We start from the raw sequence: 7,500 nt of genomic DNA on the forward strand, positions 1-7,500 counted from the left end.
TTATGCATGTGAAAATCGAGTTAGTTACGTATGTAATTTATTTTGGGAAAGAATTCGAGTAATTGTACTTTGTAAAACGTACAGTACAGTTGAGAATTGGGCTGTTGGCGTTTTGAAATGGTATGAAATTGCTGTGATTATGGATCAAATTTAATAGGTAACGAAGATGATAAATCTTGGGAAATATTTAATTGAATTATTCACATCAATACCCATAGAAATAAAAAAAGACATCTAAGTAGAAGTTTAATTACTCTTAAATACTATTCAACTTGAGAATGCTAAAACGATAATACGCGAATGCTGTTATGATAATCGCATAGTTTTGCTGGGCAAATTAAAATAAATCCTTGAGTTCTATAGCTAGTAAAATTGCTTGCTTATACATCCCTTTATAGTTAGTAATTAAATATAGAACATCGTATGTGGTCGTATACAAGAAAATCGATATCTATTAATTTGCTTTCACGCGCGTGGGAACGAATGTTGATTGCATTGCTGTGTATTGCATATAATCAATTATTTAATTGTTTTCCTTAATTAGTTCAACTTCATGTTCTACCTTCTGAAAAGTCCGGAAAGGCATTGTTCAAGAATTTTAAAAACAGTAGATTTTTATGCTTCCGGTACTGAGATTTTTTTTTTATTATTCTGACCATCCTTTACATTCAGATCTTCCCGGACAGTTCCATCCTGTTCGGAATACTAGGTATGCCGTTAATTCTAATAGTAAGGCCTTCTCCATCATGAGGCTCAATACTACACAGTATTCTAGAAGTTTTATTCCAGCTGTGACCAAGTTGTGGAATGATCTTCCTAATCGGGTAGTTGAATCAGTAGAACTTCAAAAGTTCAAACTCGCAGCAAATGTTTTTATGTTGAACAGGCTTACATAAGTCCTTTTTTAATTTATATATAAAATATCTGTTTTAATGTTGTTCATGCTTTTAAAATATTTTATTTTAATTTTTCATTACTTCTTATATCGTTTATTTATTTCCTTATTTCCTTTCCTCACTGGGCTATTTTTCTCTGTTGGAGCCCTTGGGCTTATAGCATCTTATTTTTCCAACTAGGGTTGTAGGTTAGCTAGTAATAATAATAATAATAATAATAATAATAATAATAATAATAATAATAATGATAATAATAATAATAATAGTAAAATATCTGTTGCCATCTGATCCTAATCGCAGGTTGGGAAACTTAATTAGCAATGCGAAAGACCGCTGGTATTAGTGGGAGTTCTGTGTTGGCTTCTGAAATTTGCATTTTAATCATTTGTAATCATAGATGATATTTTTTAACTACTGAACAACTAAATGTCTTTTGAAATGTAATTTTCATAACAAAATCATCAGCGTTCCAAGTTTATAGTATGAAAATCAACAGGTTTTTTTTTATAGTGAATGCGCTATTTCTAACACATGAAAAAAAATCGTTTGAGATGTACGTTTTAAGGATCAGCGTTCCAATATTATAGTATGAAAATAAATAGATTTCTTGTTCTGTGGTAAATGCGCTGCTACTAACTGTATTTATGCAGTTGTGGACACCAGGAATCTAATTTAGCATCAGGCTTAAGAATTTTATGTCGGCCAAGAAGTCGAATGAGATAATGAAATGTTTTCTGCCGGATTCTTGATGAACTCAGGGGAGGTGGGCGTTTTGGAGTATTTCGAGTGTGCAGTTTCTCAGAGCCTCTCTTTAGGTGGCTCAGTGCTGGTTTGTGACGTCATCGTCAGGGGGCATTCTGAAGAGACAAATTATAATTTTACTAACTCAGCAGTACCTGATGGCTACCATAAATGTAATTAACAGCTTCCAGGACAATTGCCACTTACGCGTTCTTTTGTATAATGGGTTAAATAAACTTCTTTCGCAATAAAGACCATATTGCTCTCACGTATGATGAAATATCCAACTCAAATAACTAGATCTGACAACGATCCCATCAGTCAAGACCACGCTTCCCCAAATCGGAAAACTGTGAGCCTCTCGCCGTGTTTTATTCAAGTAGAAACCTTCGTTGTGACCGTACTATATTTATATAGAACGAAACGTTAACGTCCAAATTTTACATTTCCTCTATTTGATGAACTATCTATGTACCTCGCTAGTAAAATGTAATGCTTTTTTAGTGTGTCCACACACTACACAAATTGCATTGATATCGGATATTTTCTGTGAGACGTTTTTGTTGCCGAAAATGGAAAAAATTTCATAAAGAAAATTTTGTTTTGTTTTTTTTTGGTGGTGGTGGTGAAAGTCTTGTTGCTGTCGTTCCTCGTTTGCTAAATTTTAGGCAAAGAATGATATAGTGGACATCCAAGGCTAAACATGATTCGTTTATATGCTCATTATTTAACTTACCAGATTAATATGCATTTCTTAAAAATGTTCTCACACAATGTGTTCTTCATCTTTTACTTTTCTATGATAACAAATACCAATTACACATCGTTCATAGAGTTCATTTTCAATCATTTTAAGTTACCATAAAAAGGATAGTCAACATTTAGTTATGTAGTCTTTGTATAAACATATTAATATTTGTTGCTGTTGTAAAATAATTGATTTAAATTATTTTACTTTTTTATTTAATCGAACCTTGTAAACATAATATAAGAAGAACATTGTATTACTTATGCAGCTCCTCGAAATTTTGGCTACAAATCTGAAGGTAAATTTTCATACTCAGATCCGTCTTGATATGGCGTAGTTTTTAATAAGATGAATAGAAAAATTAAATATCAAACGTAATATGTAATCAAAACAAGAGCCATTTCTGATTTTGGTGTTGTAAATATATTCATATGACATTCCTTACTATATCAGCAGCGGTTCCCTTTGGACATTGTGAAATTCCTGGTGTCCTGCGGAGAGAGAGAGAGAGAGAGAGAGGAGAGAGAGAGAGAGAGAGAGAGAGAGAGAGAGAGAGAGAGAGAGAGAGCGAGAGCAGCAGCAATCAAATTATTGATGAGCAGGCAGGAGCATTTTTCTAGTCGATAAGAGGAAAATTGGATTATAAATTTAACTGGAATCACTCGAGAAAATGTCAAAAAATCAATTATTTGAAATTACACTCTGGAAAACAGTAAGTTTATGTTCAGGATATATGATGATGAGCAAGAATACATTAGTTGCATATCATATAGGACTCGTTTAAAAGTCATGCTGAATTGTTCTTTATTATGAATTCTTTGGAAAGGAAGATTTTAAAGAACGAAATAATTTAAAATGTTAGTGTTTACATTCAGAATATCTCACTTTTATCAGTTTCATCTCTTACGCCTATTGACGCGAAGGGCCCTCGGTTAGATTTCATCAGTCTTCTCTAACTTGAGCTTTCAATTCTATACTTCTCCATTCATCATCTACTTCACGCTGCATAGTTCTCAGCCATGTAGGTCTGGGTCTTCCAACTCTTCTAGTGCCTTGTGGAGCCCAGCTGAATGTTTGGGGAACTAATCTCTCTTGGGGAGTGCGAAGAGCATGCCCAACCTATGTCCATCTACCCCTCATCATGATTCCATCAACATATGGCACTCGAGTGCCATATAGTTTATAGTTTCATTTCTAACCTTGTCCTGCCATTTAACTCCCAATATACTTCTGAGGGCTTTATTGTCCAATCTATTAAAATCTATCAGCTTATACTAATTTAAAATATATATTATTTTAAATGAATTCGGATGATGGTAGAAAATACACGCTTTCATTTACTAAACAAAAAATGCATAAATATTGATGAATTAAAATTCTTTCACTGGTGTTAAATTCAGAACGTTTCAGAAAATATTAATTGTACGATATATAACAGATATTAGAGGAAAAAATATTATTCGTATGATTGAATATGCATGGCTGGAAAACTAAAGAGAAAAGCAAAAATAAACCTATCTGTTTAAAATTCGAGCATAATAGCATAATCCCTCACTACCGGGTATATATTAAGCATTCATAAAAGCGTATTCGTTAAAAAACAATGAAAAGACAATTATGCAATAGATACAACCATTACTATCGTATATGTACATAAATGCGATTAAATCCAGAGAATTCCAAAGTTTAACCAGTGTTTTATATTAGAATATTAACCTGAAATAAAAAAAAAAAATACAATTCAGATATAAATAATTTTCGAGAATGATGATATCTAGGTGCACTGCATTTCGGCATATGAGGATGACCTCCAACGTTAAGATAATATATTTTGTATTTTGAACGAAAGGCTCGTCTAAACATAGAGATTTTTAGTATGGTAGAATTGAGCTCAAAATATACTCAGAAATACACACACACACACACATATATATATATATATATATATATATATATATATATATATATATATATTCTGTAAACTATATATAAGACAGTTTGTCCAGGGAGAAACTATCTTCGATTTTTGGATGCTTCTAAGACGTTGTCTATTTATTATATGTATGTATATATATATATATATATATATATATATATATATATATATATATATATATATATATATATGATATATATATATATATATATATATATATATATATATATATATACATACATATTCTCGTCGATTATCGCGAACAAAAGTAGGTTTAATATTCATTTGACGTAACTCATATTACCCATTAATTTTTTTATTATAATTTGCAGATATGGCGTTCATACTCAATGAATGTACAAAATAAATAAGAGGGACAACTGACACCATATTTACGAAGTATATCTCCCAGATAAGAGTTACCGAAATAACAATATCCCAGGTACAATTATCAGTTTTATGTCCATACAAAGAACCAGTAAAATACTGCCGTAAGTTCTATTAGAATATTTACACTGACAAAATCAGCAATGTACTACACTTTTTTTCAATTTAAATGAGAATGATTAAATATCTTCTATAAGATAATCCATGTTGCATTTAACAATTTATGAATAGAGGAAAAATAGGATACGATGATGAATGACATTTGGCGGGTGACAAATCTTCCTTTTAATGACTACGCTGATATAGATTTCTCATCAAGTTGAGAGAGAGAGAGAGAGAGAGAGAGAGAGAGAGAGAGAGAGAGAGAGAGAGAGAGAGAGACTTTGAAAACAACATTCCTAAGTTTCCTTATTTTCACATGGTACGAGAGAGAGAGAGAGAGAGAGAGAGAGAGAGAGAGAGAGAGAGAGAGAGAGAGAGGCAGGCGTTGAAAGCAACATTCTCAAGTTTCCTTATTTCTCACATGGTACACGAGAGAGAGAGAGAGAGAGACTTTGAAAACAACATTCGTAAGTTTCCTTATTTCTCACATGGTACACGAGAGAGAGAGAGAGAGAGAGAGAGAGAGAGAGGAGAGAGAGAGAGAGACTTTGAAAACAATATTCCTAAGCTTCTTTATTTCTCACATGATACATAATCATCTCGGTTTTAAGGAACTCTTCATCCATCATTTCGTCATGACCTTCAAGGACATTCATGCCATTTCTAATACATATCGTCATTCAGTAAATTGAATGAATACAGTTTTGTTAATGAAGTCTTATCGAACTATACGTGACGTTAGTTACAATTTCTTAGATAGCAGCTTGATCTGTATTGTAAGCTTACGTGAATTCCAACCCAATCATACATAAACAAAGAAATTAATTGTTCATGGAAAGAAGATAACACGTTAGAGTTATTCATCTCAGTGCGTGCTTGTCTTTTGCATACAAATTTAATTAAGATTTCATGAACCTTCGAATTGGGAATTTTTTGAATGATGAGAAAAAAGCTGCTTATAGAATTTATTGTAAGCTAATATAAATGACCTCATTTAAGAAAATAATATCCAGGGAAAATTTGAAAGTGTCATTGGTATAATTTTAATTTAATCACATTTTCAAAAACAAAAGATCAGGCAAAATACCCTTTAGTTAGAACTGGAAAAGGTAAATTAGGCCTTAGGGACTCATTGAACATGGCCATAAATACAAAATTAAATGCAGAGCAGCGTGGTCTTTATGTTAACTCTTTTCTTGAAGATTTTAATGAGTTAGTACATCTAAATCAGCCGGTATAGAGAATAGAATTTTTTATAGACTTTGCTTAAGTATAGGCGATGTCTGTTGTCATGTATGATTTTGTATGACCAAGATATGTGAATGGAGAGAGAAACTGGGGTACAATGGCGTATTATAACAAAATAAAAACAAAAAGTACACATTTATCATACAAAATGCAAAATATGCTTCATGCATCAGATGAATTATTTTAATTTTAGAAAAACTTTAATTTTTTCCTTGTTACTAAAGTATTTTTATGCATGAGGAACAGTGTTAAATGGAATGGCTGGCTAAATAATATTTTGTGTCTGTAAGTGCGATTTATATCTCATTATTATTATTATTATTATTATTATTATTATTATTATTATTATTATTATTATTATTACTTTGTTGTCATTATTGTCGTTGATGTTATCGTTCAATTTAATAATCAAATTTCAAACTGAATTAAAAAAACACTCGTTCTCATAATTATTGCGTTAATTTTATTTAACTACATAATTTTACTGACGTGTACATATTAAAAAAAAAAAACTACTCCAATCAGCATCAATGACCATTGATGTTATGATACTAGATAATTAGCAATCATTCATTCATTCCAAAAAGGAATTTTAATATCATTTTTTTTATCAATATTATGGAATATTCGTATTTTTTTTACATCAAAAGTACCAACGTACTCCTCATGTTGTCAAGACAACGTTTGATAATTGCAAGATAAAATAGATGTATTCCTTTTGAAGCTATGACAACCTTCTGGCATTAATTTAAGAAGTCATTACGTTGTGCAGTTCCTATGTTGGAGATAGGGAGGCGGGGTGAGTAACTCATAATTACTGAGTCCGAAAAATGGAATATCAAATGAATCATGATGAAGATGTTTGCACAGACTCGTCGTCTTTAATTTAAAGTGTTATCTTCAAGTCAAAGGAGGATCAATCTTGAACATGGTGATCTAGAATTCTGATTACTTCTCCAATGAAAAGGAAAGTTAAAATTCAGAAAGCTCAGTAAATATGTTCAATCTATTTCATCTATGGCACAGCTGAAGGAGAAGTTGAAGAGTACTGTCTTGAATGCTTAGTTTCTTTAAAAAAAATGGGAAGGGAAATGAGGTTGAAAATAAAAGAGGGAGATCGCAAACCGTTAAATGAGTAAATGAGTTGCAACAAAATGTTCAGTATATTTAAACTAAGTCTAAGAAACTGACGTTGAAAATATTCAATTATGATAACTAGACGATGATGATGGTGGATTAAAGGATTTATGGAAGAGTGTAAGCAATTGCATTAGGATTTTTTAAATTCATGTTATGCCAAATACAACTGAACGAAATTATGCGACGATCTGTACAACTAGAGTAATATCTAGATAAAATAAATATTTGTTAGGCCTGTTTTTAGAAAAAAAGGGTATCATGGACTGGAATTTTCTGAGGCATAAATTCTACAGTAAAAAACT

General features: G+C 31.5%; 1 protein-coding gene across 2 annotated transcripts in view; it reads left to right on the plus strand.

Annotated features, from left to right (window-relative positions):
• Positions 1-7,500, plus strand: part of LOC137654243 (zwei Ig domain protein zig-8-like) — a 690,582-nt gene that overhangs the window by 624,144 nt on the left and 58,938 nt on the right. The gene's annotated exons all lie outside the window — the stretch shown is intronic.

Source organism: Palaemon carinicauda, chromosome 15, assembly GCF_036898095.1.
Source record: "Palaemon carinicauda isolate YSFRI2023 chromosome 15, ASM3689809v2, whole genome shotgun sequence".
NCBI classification, from domain to species: domain Eukaryota; kingdom Metazoa; phylum Arthropoda; class Malacostraca; order Decapoda; family Palaemonidae; genus Palaemon; species Palaemon carinicauda.